General features: G+C 38.3%; 1 pseudogene; it reads left to right on the forward strand.

Annotated features, from left to right (window-relative positions):
• Positions 1-10,291: 10,291 nt before the first annotated feature.
• On the forward strand, positions 10,292-10,623 carry LOC101571106 (annotated as a pseudogene).
• The last annotated feature ends 3,937 nt before the right edge of the window (positions 10,624-14,560 follow it).

Raw genomic sequence — 14,560 nt, forward strand, 5'->3', positions numbered from 1 at the left:
ACATTGGCATGGTAAAGCCCCCAATTACTATTGTATTATTGCTAATTGGACTTTTCATGTCTGTTAAAATTTGTCTTACATAGGTGGGTGCTCCTACATTGGATTCATATATATTTATAGTTGTTAGCTCTTCCTCTTGCAGTTTTCCCTTAACAAGTATGTAGTGACCTTTATTTCTCTGAATGATTTTTGGTTTGAAGTTGATGTTATCAACAACCAGCGTAGCTGCCCCTGCTTTTTCTGATCAGACTCATTAAATTTCTGCATTGTTTTTCTGTTTCAAACTTCCCTAATCTCTGCTTTTTTATATTATTCTATCTGCTTAATTTGAGTTTATTTTTATTTATGAATTTCATAAATTGAAAGTTTATTGATTTGAAATTTTTCTCCATTTATTTTGCAATACAGGGGATTGAATCTAGCACCTTTGCACTGAATTGCATCCTCAACTCTTTTATTTATTTATTTATTTATTTATTTATTTATTTATTTACTTACTTACTTATTTTCTTGAGACAGGGTCTTCCTAAATTACTAAATTCCCCAGACTGAGCTCAAACTTTTGATTCTCCTGTCTCAACCATCAGTAGTGAGATTATAGGTATGTGCCACCACCCAGCTAGAATTTTCTTCTTTTTCTCACAGAGAGCACACCACTGAATCTATTTTTATTATTTCATTTGTTTATTTATTCATTTATTTATAACAGGGTCTTGATAAGTAGTTCAGACTGGCCTTGAACTTACTATGTAGCACAGGCTGGCCTTAACCTTTATCAATTAATATGCAGATATTGTTATAGGTACTCATTTCAAATTTTCTCACTGTTTTTTGAAACTTCTTTAGCATGTGGATTATTTAGAAGTATATAGTATATAGTTTAATTAATAAATGGTTGTCTACCACTGAGTTATAGTCATATATATGTAATATATTTGCATATATATATATATATTTATATATATAATCACAAATAATTCAAGCTGGGTTTAAACTTACAATAGTCTTTTTTAATATATTTAGTACAGGGTGTACAGGGTATCATTACACAGATCAGACTACAGTGATTCTCTTGTTTTTCAGCCTCCCAAGCATTGGCACATGCCATCAAGTCCAGTCTCATTTGCCATCTCAGCAGGCCCTGGGGGCAGGGCCAGCTCAGCATGCCAGGCATAAAACCCTGGTCTCTGTGTCTGCCTAAGCAGGAGCTTTAATCCGCTGAGCTATCTGACTGACCACTAAACTTAGAGTATTCTTGCCTGAGCCTAACAGTAATGTATATTTGATTATTAATTGCATGGTTTATCTGTCTCTTCCTTGTCCTTTCACATTGCCTATTTCATTATATGTAGAAAAACTTGTTGACTGGTGAAGACTGTTCCTCCTATACTGTGACTTCTTCCATATCTTTGCATAGCCCAACAGCCAAAAGGATCCTTTAAGTCTCTTTTTAAAGGACAGTAATCCTATTTATGAAAACAGAGCCCTCAGAGTGAATTAGCTCATGAAGGCTTTACCTGTTAATAATATCACATTACAGATAAGTTTCCGATATGGGAATCTGGTGTAATGGATGATTGATTGTGTCAATTTCAGAAGTTTAGAAGCTCAATTAAATTGGCTGAGCAATTCTACATCCTAGTGTGTGGAAGACACACCCTAGGGCAGCTTGTCTCCCGGATAGAGCAGAGGGGAAATGAGGAAGGATAGACTCACTTCTGTTCTTTCGAGGAGCTCCAGTCTTTGCCTTCATGTCATCTCCTTGGATATCATCTCTTGGCTTGGTGCACAGAATCTTTGTCTTTAGCCTTCCAGGTAGATCATTCAGCCTTCTCTCAGAGACTCTTCAATCCTCCGTCTATGACCCATCAGCCTCCTAATACAGATTTGCACAGGGCAGTGCAGTGAGTTCCAGACCTTGGAATGAACTCATCAACATCTAGTGTGCAGATGCCCTCTACTCACTTCCTCATCCAACTCTGTGGCTGACCACTGCAATTTCTTGTACATTGCCATATCTTGTGTTATATCTGGTCTCTAGTAAAACATTGACTAATGCAAAAAGGAAGAGAAGGGAAGGGATAGGAAAAAAAGGAAGAAAGATATTGCAATCAACATACTAAGAGTGGAGGAAATTCCATAATATAAAATGATTAGTTAAAATCAGAAAGGATGGGAAAAGGGACTACAATAGAATTTAATATTTAATTTCATATGCTGGATCTAGCACATATGTCAAATTATTCACCATAATTCCAATATGTGTGTCACCTTGGGAGTGGAATCTGGTGATTAATTCACTTTGTTCCCTTGCCAGTGGAAATTTGTGCCTTTTCACTTCCTGAGTCATTTAGGCTTATAGCCTGAACATGATGAATATTATACTAAGGGACTCTAGGTCGTGTTTTGTGTCTAAGGATAATATAAGGTTCTTTTTATTTATTTTTTTACTGTACATTTATGATTTAAGTTGAAACCCAGCTTATGTGGGTTGTAATCCCAATGTCAGTTCAGTTTTCAGAGCACTCATAGTGTTACTTAGATGTGCTTTTATACATTCTCTGTGGTGGCCAGTGCGTGACAACTCAGGGGTCTAGCCCATACCTCAGGTCTTAAAAGTCTTTGTCTTACTACTTAAAGGTTGACCCACCACTCTGCCCAATCTGTCTCATGAGTTCCTTCTGATGAGTGACCTCTCTGGTCATGTTCTTGCTTTCAGGAGCCATCTCTTTTAGTCCTCTGTGCAGGAGACTGGTCCATCACCTTTCCTCTTCTGCTGCAAAATTGTTATTGTCCACAAATGGTGTTAAAACTAGGAAGGCAGCTGGGGGGCGGGGCGCATGCATATAGTCGAAGGTGCTCTACAGCCTGAGATATGAATGTCACCAGAGCTACATAGCCAAATCCTGTTCTTAAGAAATTAATACAAAGATGGGAGACCAAAAGAGAAATGAAGCAATTCAGTTCACATCCATGAGCTCACAGTTCCCCCACACAGCGTAGTAAGAGAAGAATGTGGGAAATTTTTCAAAAGAGGCTAAGTTGTTTTTGGCATCCTCCTACCATCTAATTACCCCTTGTCTTGGTAGTATTGTTATATAGTTGACTTATAAAGTCCTTTCTCACAAAGATAGGTTCGATTTTAAGTAATTCTAAGTGGTTAGAGCACAGTAGCTGGGTTTCAGTATGTCTTTGCTTGGTTCCTATTTTTATTTGAGTCCTTAATAATTGGGTGACCTTGGCAGATTACTTAAATGAATGGAACTGTACTTTCCTCTAACCTACCTCCTGAGGTTGCTTTGCATTTTACATAAGATACTGCACACAAAGTACTTAGCATGGTACCTGGTGATAGAAATAGCAATGATTATTATTGAGCAAAAATGCTACTTTATAAATGAGGTGGATTTCCATCTGTTTGTTTGTAGTACTGAGGATGGAACTCAGAGCCTTTCCACTAAACTGCCTCCTCAGTGCTTTTGTTATTTACATTGAAACAGGGTCTCCTGAAGTCCCTAAATTGCCTAAGTTGGGCTCAGTCTCTCAATACTTCTGCCACAGTTTCCCTAGGGATGGGATTATAGGCATTGGCCACAACAATCACCTTTATAAACTACATTTTTTAAATTATAGTACAAAAATTCTAGCATGGTTTAAACAGCCGAATAATACACATATATACAAGCACACACACTGTGTGTATGAATCTGAGTTAGGTGTAATATCAAAAGTACAAAATCTGAATATAAATGTAAAGTCAGACTGTGCTACTTACCTGTAAGCCCAGCACCCAGGAACTTGAAACAGAGAAATTCTAAGTTCAAAGCCAGCCTGGTCCATGTAATGAGACTTCATATCAAAAAAAAATGCTCTTTTATTTACACTCATTCCATTTCAAAAGTATGGCTTTTGTTGATAAACATTGATTTTGTAGATATTGTACATGTTTAGCATGATTATTTGATATAGGGGGAAAATACCTCCCAACCTTCTAGTTTCAGATGTACTGAATTTGTGTCCCTTGAAATTGAAGGATGAATTCCAAAAGATAAAGGAGGTTTAGAGGAGTCATCTAGGAAACAGAAAGAAATCCTGAGACAGGAGAGATCCCAGTAGTGGGTTGCCACTGAGGCTTTTTGTCAGAGGTAATTTATATAGCCAAGTGACAATGTGAGTATAACGTGGGCGAACTCACAGTCAACCTATAGGATTAAAACTATAACTGCTTAACTAATATTAGTCCGATAGGGAAGCAGTTCATGTAGCAAGAATACATCAAAAGAAGAAAGGGTTTCAAGAGGCATCTGGGTGGCTGATGCCTATCTGGACATTACTGTACCAGATAATACCAATTATAGTATAATTCCAAGTTACTGTTTAGCATTTGGGGAGGCATATAGGCCTGATAACTGTATCTTTATCTTGAGGCCTAGTGTTCTTCAGATGTACCTCCTGTCACAATTCGATATCTCTATATTGTTCTGCAGACTTCATTGATATTCCAGCAAATGTGTAACTGTATATTAATTAATCTGTCTAGAGTCCCCCCAAATAGCTATCTCTAACTGCAGTTAGGAGAAGATGAGTGAAGTTTTAATCTAGCTATTTTGAGCTGAGAACTTGTCAGTGTAGGGGTAAGCCTAATCAGGGAACTTTTTTAGGGAGTTAATCTAGTTGACTTTGCATAAAACTGTTGTTGTATTTTAACAGCTATGAACTCCCCCTAGAAGGTCATCTAGTGGATTCTAGTGAAAAGAAGCGGGTACACTTGTCATTGCTTGCATCTACATGATCGCATGGAGTTTGGAAGCTGCTAGGTGAAAATATCTCAAGAAATTAGAGCAGGTACCATCAAAATATGAGCACCAAAAAAGAAAGGCAAGTTGGAGAAAAGAACCATGTCCAGACACTGTTCTTAAGGTACTGGAATAGCGACTGTAACTAGGTGGCTCTTACACCCCTGCACTGATGGAGATTATCTGTAAGTTTGATATTTCTTTGTCACAAGTCCTTACAGTTTTCTCTGTAAGAAGATGGAGAGATTTGTTATTTTGAAGGACAATTTTAGCTAAGGAACTTAAAGACTCTTGCTCAGTTTTTATAAAGTTCAAGCCTCAGTGAACCATAACAGTGGTTAGATATAGGGGTAACTGGAGAGTGTCAGCAGAGAGCAGGGATTAGAAAACCTTTTCTATGTCTAGCCTTCATTATTATGGCATTATTTTATGCATCTATTGATTACAGTATTCTGCTAGGTATTTAAGATTAAATTAAAGTGAGACTTCTTGCTATGTATCAAGGTCAGTTAAATCTCCTCAACATTACTTTTTTCTGTATTTTAGGTCTACAAGGTGTTCAGGGCCTCACTATTAGGTAGGACTCATAGTGATCCACCTCTTTATAGCCTCCCAAGAGCTGGGATTACAGGCACACACCACCACGCCTAGTCTCAGTTGCTGTCTTAGAGTGCCCTGAGGACAAGGCTGGCATGGCAGGCCCTGGGATCAAACCTCTGGCCCCTGCACCTGCTTGCAGGCACTCAAGCATGACTTTTGGATCTATGATCTCTCAGTTTCTCTGTCCATGTCCCCCTATCAGGATGAATTCACAGTCTTGCTTGACTAGGTAGCTTTCTATGGAATCATAGAAGGCATTTCTGTCTTTGGTGGCCCTTCTTTTTTGATATACTGCATTAGTTGGTTCCTTTTCTCTGAGTTTCAACAATGTCCTTGCTCAAGTTGGGTGACCTACCAATGTAGTGAGTCCTAAGGAAAAAGATAGGACTGGGTCCTATCATGTCCTGCCTCCTACACAGAAGAGAAGATCTGCTACAACAATAACACAGTGGGAGCAGAACAGGCATTGAGATATGGACAGTCATCCTTTTGGAAACAGATAAAGAAAAGAAAATCAGATCACAAAACATGTGCAACTTGCTCAAATCATCTTGAAATGCCTAAGAAGGCAGCACTACCCTGTTTCTCTTAACAGTCTCAGTTTTTTTCTGGTATTCATGGAGGAAGGCTGGTGTCTAATACCAGTCTGAATAACAAGAGTTACAACATTTGTGTAAAAGTACCAGTGAGACCAAAGAGGACAGCTGGAACCTGGAGAGGAGTGAGTGATGATGTGAAAGTTGAGGCCATGCCCCTACTCTCCTCTGAGCAACAGAAAGCTTTTATTTTTAAAAATAATTTTATTGAGAAACAAATAGCAATGAGACAGTTTCAAAACTGATTAGTAAGACAGTTTCAATAACTAATGCATTGCGTTGTTGTCTTAGTGGACATTCATTGTACAAGATGTAGACATGATATCCTGTCCACAAACACTATCAGAACAAATCTTTCTTCTCATTCAATTACGAGAATGTAGCTATATATCTATCCTAACTATTATGAATATACAAAGAGCTTTTTGAAGAAGTAGCCTGGGCCCAACCAAATCAACACGAGTAAAACATCAAAAAAACTAAATATATACTTTTTATAAACTATACCATTCTGAAAATTTCTCCACATATTTGAATCATCTAATTTTGCTCTCACTCCTGGTGGTGGGAATGTAGACTGGAGCAACCATTATGGAAATCAGTGTGGAGAATCCTTAGAAAATTTGGACTGGAAATCCCATTTAATCCAGCTGTTCCTCTACTGGGAATTTTCCCAGAGGATTTAAAAACATCATATCATAGTGATATATGTGTGCATATGTTTATAGCAGTACAATTTGTGATAGCCAAATCTTGGAAACAACCAGGATGCCCATCACCTGAGGAATGGTTGAGAAAGTTGTGGTATTTTTACACAATGGAGTATTATTCAGCTATTAAGATTGATAAACTCGAAGACTTTATATTGAAGTGGATGCCATTTGAACATATACTCATAAATGAAATAAAACAGACACTCATGTGTAAATATCACATAGTTTCCCTAGTATAAGAACTCAAAAGAAGAAATACAAATAGAAAGGTATAATACAAGTAAAAGGAAAGCAGGATCTCAAGGACTAACTAACCAAGAGAGGGAAAGGAGAAGAGCTAGGAAACATGAATAAGTCAAGCCATACAGTTATGTGTAGAAGATGGGCAAGGCAATGATCCTGGGAATCTTCAGAAGATTTTTGAATCTAGCAGTTAATTGGAACGATTCTCACCCTGACTAACTATATATACTGATACCTGTGAACTAAGCTACTGCACTGCACATGGTAATCTGTAATAGTAGTTTCATGCTTGGAGTGCCTGTCATTCTGTTCTTCTGAATATGGGCTGCTTGTCATGACATGCCAGTTGCTGCTATGAAGTCTCTTGGGTAGATGGTTTTTCAAGAAGAAGGAGGTGGTGAAGGAAAGCAAGAGACAGGAAAAGGAATATTGTGGGACTGTCCTGCTTCAAGGTTGTATATGGTGAGATTTCTGGACTTATGTGTAAACATAAGACGTATATAATTCTTTATGCCTATTTTTAAAATACATTCTAATTTTTAAATGTTTTTTATCATATTCTGTAGGGACTTAAAGTTCAACATATCAATACTTGATGAAAAATACCTGTTCCATATTATGCCTAAGATGTTTGATATGCAGACAGATAGTGAGGTTAAGCTTAACAGCCTAAGTTGTATGGTAATAACAATAAGCTTGTCTTCTGGATGGTTAACAACCTAAGTTTGCAGACCAAAATTAGAGAAAAAGGAAGACTACAAGGAAAGCCAACATTTTGGCCCTAGCCTTCCAAGGTCAATTAAGACTCAGGACATATGAGAACTTGTACTGGAACGTCATGTAACTCAGTAGTGTCTCAAATTTTCTGATCAAGGAGATTTTGGGGCCAAAGAGGAAAGTGATAGATGATGTAGAGTGTGCCTAAGGAGAATCACATGGAGAGAAAACATTCTCTCAGGCTTTCACAGAGAGCTCATTGGCCAAGCAATGGCCGTGTCTCATCCACATGGCTGACACTGACAAAGGTTCTACAATCTGAGGTATAGGATCTCAGGATAAATCCTGAGGGGATTTGACTGACCTTATCAGACCCAAAAGCTACAACTCTTGTTGCATAGGTCCTGCTTTACCTTGGTCTTAGCCATCCAGCAGAAAAGTATAAAAATAAAATATAAGAAGTAAAGCCCTGCTGTTATGTTGAGCTGTGGGCAGCTCAGGTCAACAATTTCTGACATTGCCAGTGAAGCACAAGACCCAACAATATTATGGGATACTGGACTGTTTTTAGAATATTTTTCTGAGTTTACAGACCTTTAATATTGAAATAACGGAACTTAACAAAAAAAAGAGTATACAGATGAATGTCCATTTTGTATTTGTGTATTCAAAGTGGTTAGGATAGATATATAGTTACATTCTCTTGATGAATAGAGTGATTTGTTCTAATGGTGTTTGTAAATAGGATATCATGTCCTCATCTTGTACAGCAATTAACCACTAGGAAGAATGTATGCAATGTGTTAATTATTGAAACTGTCATAGAAATTTGATTTGAATCTGTCTCATTGCTATTTGTTTATCAATAAAATTATGGCGAAAAATAAATAAATAAAAAGAAAATAATTGTCAAGAAATGTGCACCTAGAAAAGCTATATAATATGTAGGCAGTCTAATTGTCTTTCCTATTTCCTGATGGGCATCTGTAGTTTTTAAAAAACGGGCCCAAAATGTGTCAAAAATAAAAACTGAAAGCTTGAAGTCTTAAAAAAAAATTTACTGTACATAATTCTTCTCATATCACATTTTCTTTATAGATGTTTGTATAAAGCTTTCTCCAGAGCCTCTTCTTTACTTGATTTATTATGAGCTTTCTATAATAAACCTGTAAATAGCTGCTTGAATTTTAAAGAAGTCCACTTTATTCTTTAGGTCTCAGGGTGTTATAATTTAACAATAATAATCACAATAAAATTATTGTGTTAGAGCCATTAGATTTTCTTATTCTCTCTGAAATGCATTTGAGGGCTGGGTAAATGGCTGAGTGAAATAAGTGCTTCCCTAGCAAGTGCAAGGGCCTGAGTTCAATCCCCGGTTCTGCCAAAAAAAAATGAAATGCATTTCAATTTTTATTTTAGTATAAAATAATTCAGCCATGTGCGTAATCCCAAGCCCCTACTCCAGTAAAGGTATAAAATAATTTTTATTCAGTTATTTTAAACTACTAAATGACCCATAGAAAAATAAATAAATGATGGACAGAAACTTTTACCTAATTATTATCTTTTATCCACTTTTTGCTACCAGGTTGATAGTTAAGTAGAATAAAATTTACTGATCATTAATGTCTAAGTTCTAACTATTGTACTGATATTGTCTGAACTGCAGTCTTCAGGTACCTTTAAGGGTTATGCACAATCACATAACAATAACATAGCACAATTAATATATCTATATTAATTCTGAAAACATATCTATAACACCTGACTGGATGTATCATGTTGGATTGGTATGTACATTCCATTATATATAGCTTGAGCACAAACAAAGGAATGCCACATGTTTGAGCCTAAAAAGTTTATCACCTTAAATAACTTTAACCTGGAAACACCAATATGTTGTTTTTATTTTTGGATCTTTGAAGGTTTGTACACTTGGGAAATACAAATGTACCATTTAATAAACCATTGAAGCTAACAATAATAGATGTCACAACTATATAGAAATATTTATATATACTTAGATTTTTTTTTATTTTATGTATTTGGTACAGGGTCTCACTATGCAGCTCAGACTTGTAGTGATCCTCCTACTTTCAACCTCCACAGTGCTGGAATTACAGGCATGTGCCACCACACTTGGACTTGGTTGCCGGCTCAGGTCACCCCAGGGGCAGGGCCTACATGACATACGGGACCGGGGATGGAACCCCTGTTCCAGTCTTCTGAGCTATCTTGCCATTAGATTTTATTCTTAAGACACATTTTATTCCCCTTTAACAGATTTTATAAAGTGCAAATATATTGACAAGAATTAGGGACACCTTTACAGCTCTGATGAGTTTAGGAAATAGTGACAATGAACCCAAATAGACACAATACCTGACAGATAAGTGCATCTCATTTATACAATAACAAAATGTTTAGTGAAAACCAACAGATGAAGATCAAATTTAAATATAAGGACCAGATTTCAAAGAGATGTCAAATTTTGATGATTTTATACATTTATGTTCTAAGCATGCATTATATAAAGGAGAACACCTATTAGTTACATTGTATGTGATAAACTTACACAGTCTTAACTCTATAAACATAAATTTAAAGTTTAGACTTATAAAACTGCGTTAGGAACAATGGCAGGTACGGCGTTGGCGTCTCGGGCTCGGCTCGGCGTTTGGGGAATGAGGGCCATGCAAACCCGAGGCTTCAGCTCGGATAAGGATCATGAGAGTTCTTCCGGCTCGATCCGAGACGCCGGTGGGGCCTTCTCGAAGAGAGAGCAGGCTGAAGAGGAGCGCTTCTTCCGACAGAAGACTAAAGAACAACTAGCAGCCTTGAAGAGACATCATGAAGATGAAATCTATCATCATAAAAAGGCAATTGAACGTATGGAGAAAGAAATTGAACGACATAAGCAGAAGATCAAACAACTAACTCATGATTAAATGCACATGTCCCCCCCCAGAATGGCATCTATCTTTGCCCACTTCTATATAGACATAATCCTGGTCTAATTACTATTTGGTCTGTATACTGCAAACGTAATAAATTGTCATCAGTGAAAAAAAAAACATAAAGTTTAGACTTATAGCTCTGTCCTATGCCCACCGGACCAAGCCCAGGCCATCAACATGAGAAAGGCCATTCCCCATGTTCTCCAAACCTCCCCTGTCCATCCAGAGTCAGCACTCGCCCTGTGAGTGAGAATTTCTGCCACACCTTAGGACTACTTCATATCTGCACAACCCCAGGCCCTGCGAGTGTGTGGGAGAGCTTCTGCTCTGTCGTGCACCCTTCGGACAAAGCCCAGGCCCTCTACATGAGAGAGGCCTTTCCCTGCGATCTCTGGACCGTCGCAGCCCATGCAGAGCCAGCACAGCCTGTGCTGTGAGTGAGAACTTCCGCTGCTCTCTTGGGAGCCCTGCAGACCCACCAAACCCCAGCCCCGGTGAGTGTGTGGAAGAGCTTCTGCACTATCCTGCTGCCACCAACATCACTCCAGACACAGCTCAGGCCTGCATTCAGGCCTGGGGTGAAACTCTGCAGCTGAAATCTCAGAAGTGAAAGTAGGGTCAAAACCACGCAGTTAATCCAGGAACAGAACATATTACCAGAAGGGCACAGAAGGCTCACCTCCAAGGGCAACAGCAGGAAGGAGCTGAACACAGTAGCCAGACACAAACCAGGCACAACTGCATGAACTAGAATGTGGTATATTGGTACCTGAAATTCATTAAGTGATAAGGTCATAACTGCACCAAAGCTCTACACCAAAGGTCAGAGGTCAGTGCAATACGAAATGATAAAGACAAAGAGCAAAATGCAGTCTCAGGCCTCAAGCCCACCCAGAACAAGTGCAGAGGACACTAGCTCAGATGAACTGTATGAATTAATAGTGTCGGAAGCGAAGAAACAACATCAGAAAGGTATAGAGGAACTCAGAGTAGAACTAATTTCTAGAACAAAGAAAGAAATCTCTGAATTCACAGCACCTAAACTAAAGAATCAAATACAGAAACATATGGAGAAAACCTAATGCCCACCCAGAAAAACTGCAGAGGATACTAGCTCATATCAAATGTATGAATTAATAGCGTTGGAAGAAAAGAAACAACAGCAGAAATGTAGAGAGGAACTCAGAGCAAAATTAATTTCTGAAATAAAAAAAGAAATCTCTGAATTTATAGCATCTGAAGGAAAGAAGCAAATACAGAAAAATACGGAGGAAACGCAATCTGAAAAATACTCTGCAGTAAAAGAACTAATAACTTTTTTTTTTTTTTTGGCAGAAGCGGGGACTGAACTCAGGCCCTTGTGCTTGCCAGGGAAGTGCTTATTCCGCTGAGCCATCTCCGCGGGCCCCAGCGTTTCTAAAGAAGACATTGATTAAAAAAATACAGGAGATTAAAAAAATGATGGATTCCTTGAAAGAGCAATACAAGAAAGAAATACATCGCATGAAGGAGAGTCAAAGAGATATAGAGGAAATTAAAACCTCAATCACAAGTTTGCAAAACCGTTTAAGTGAAAGTGAAGAAAGAGTTTCAGATTTGAAGACGCTGGTGCAGCTAGTGAAAAGGAAAGAAAAGATCGCTAAAAACAACAAGGATGCAGGAAAAAATAACGCATCACCAAAAAGATGATGCAAAGATGAACAATGTGAGACTAATAGGCACCAATGAGAAAGAAGGAATCAACACAAATGATATAAAAAGAATGTGGGCAGAAGTAATGGCAGAAAACTTCCCAAATATGAGGAAACAATCTCACATTCAGGTAATCGAAGTACACAGAACAACAAATAACTTCAAACCAATTAAAAACACACCGAGGCATATAATAGTCAAGATCCCAGAAATTCAGCACAAGAATAATATACTGAAAGCTGCTAGAGAAAAGAAGTAGATCACATTCAAAGGAAAACCCATCAGAATTATGGCCGACATCTCTTCACAAACCATGCAGGCAAGAAGAACATGGAGCAGAGTACTTCAAGTTCTCTATGAAAACAAATTCCAGCCCAGACTACTATACCCTGCAAAACTCTCTTTCAAGTTTGATGAAGAAGTGAAATACTTCCATGACAAAGAACAACCAAAGAATTTCATGATGACAAAGCCAACCCTACACAGACTACTGAAAGGTGCTCTAGAGAGGGACCAAAGTGATCAGAACTCCACGAATGAGATCAGAAGCAAACAAATAAATATGGCAAACAATTAAACACAGGAGAAAAAGTAGTAAACAACAGGTAAGTAACATGTCAATCATAAGTCAACACATCTCGCCCAGCTACCCAGCACCGGCTGGACTGCTGGTCCAAGACCAGGCCCAGCATGGGTAAGACTCTCTTCCAGCCCCTTGGGAGCCCCGCACCACTCATCAGCACCCACCCCCCGCCCGCCGAGTGAGAATTTCTGCCACATTCTGGGGATACCCAGATCCAGTCCTAGCCCAGGCCCAGTGACTGTGTGGGAGAGCTTCCTCTCCCTGTTATTCCACCTAGTCCCCTCCAGACTCAGCCCAGGCCTGGCATACAGGCCTGGAGTATAACCCTGCAGCTGCAATCCCTACAGAGAGTGTAGAGGACAGAACCACCCAGCTAGTCCAGAAGCAGAACATCTTGACAGAGGGGCACAACAGGTTCACCCTCAAGGGCAGCAGCAGGAAGGAGCTGAGCACAGCAGCCAGACCCAAGCCAGGCACATCTGGATAAAGCCAAACTTTGTAGATCTGCACCTGAACTTCAGTACATGCTAAGGTTATAACTGCAACAAAACTCCACAACAAATGTCAGAAGACAGTGCTACACTAAATGACAAGAAGGAACAAAATGCAATCTCAGACCCCAAGTCCACTCATAACAAGTGCAGAGGACACTAACACAGAACAAATTGGGAATCACAAAGCTGAAATCAATGAATCAACAGCTTCTGAAATAAACAACTGCAGAAAGGTATAGAGGAACTCAGATTGGAAATAAAAAAGAAATCCCTGAATTAATAGCATTTGCAGTAAAGAATCAAATGAAGAAATATACGGAAGAAACCAAATGACCACACAGAACAAGTGCAGAAGACACTAGCTCAGCTCAAATGTATGAATCATTAGCAACAATAGTAAATAAGCAACAGCAGAAAGTCATGAAGGAACTCAGAGCAGAGTTCTTTTCTACTAGCTCAGCTCAAATGTAGGAATTAAAAGCATCAATAGCAAATAAGCAACAGCAGAAAATTATAGAGGAACTCAGAGTGGAATTCTTTTCTGAAATAAAAAAAGAATTCTCTGAACTCAGCATCTGAAGTGAAGAATAAACTAAATAAACATAGGGAGGAAACGCAATCTGAAAAAAACACTGCAGTAAAACAATTAATAACTGTTTCTAAAGAAGACATTAATTAAAAAAGAAAGTAGAGGAGATTAGAAAAATGACAGATTCCTGGAATGAGCATTACAGGAAAGAAATAAATCACATGAAGCAGAGTCAAAGAGATATAGAGTAACTTAAAATCTCAATCACAAGCTTGCAAAACCATTTGAGTGAAAGTAAAGACAGAGATTTAGATCTTGACGATTCTGGTGCAACTAGTGAAAAGGTAAGAAAAGAGCTCCTAAAAAAACTAGGATGCAGGAAAAAATAATACATCACTTGCAGGACGATGTTAATACGAACAATGTGAGATTACAAGGCATCAGTGAAAAAGAAGGAGTCAATACAAAGAACATTAAAAAAAACATGGGCAGATCTAATAGCAGAAAACTTCCCAATTATGAGGAAACAATCTGACATGCAGGTAACCAAAGCATACAGAACACAAGTAACCTCAACCCAATTAAAAATACACCAAGACATATAATAGTCAAGATCCCAGAAATTCAGCACAAGAATAAT

The sequence above is a fragment of the Octodon degus genome, unplaced genomic scaffold, assembly GCF_000260255.1.
Source record: "Octodon degus isolate 3935 unplaced genomic scaffold, OctDeg1.0 scaffold00110, whole genome shotgun sequence".
Taxonomy (NCBI): Eukaryota; Metazoa; Chordata; class Mammalia; order Rodentia; family Octodontidae; genus Octodon; species Octodon degus.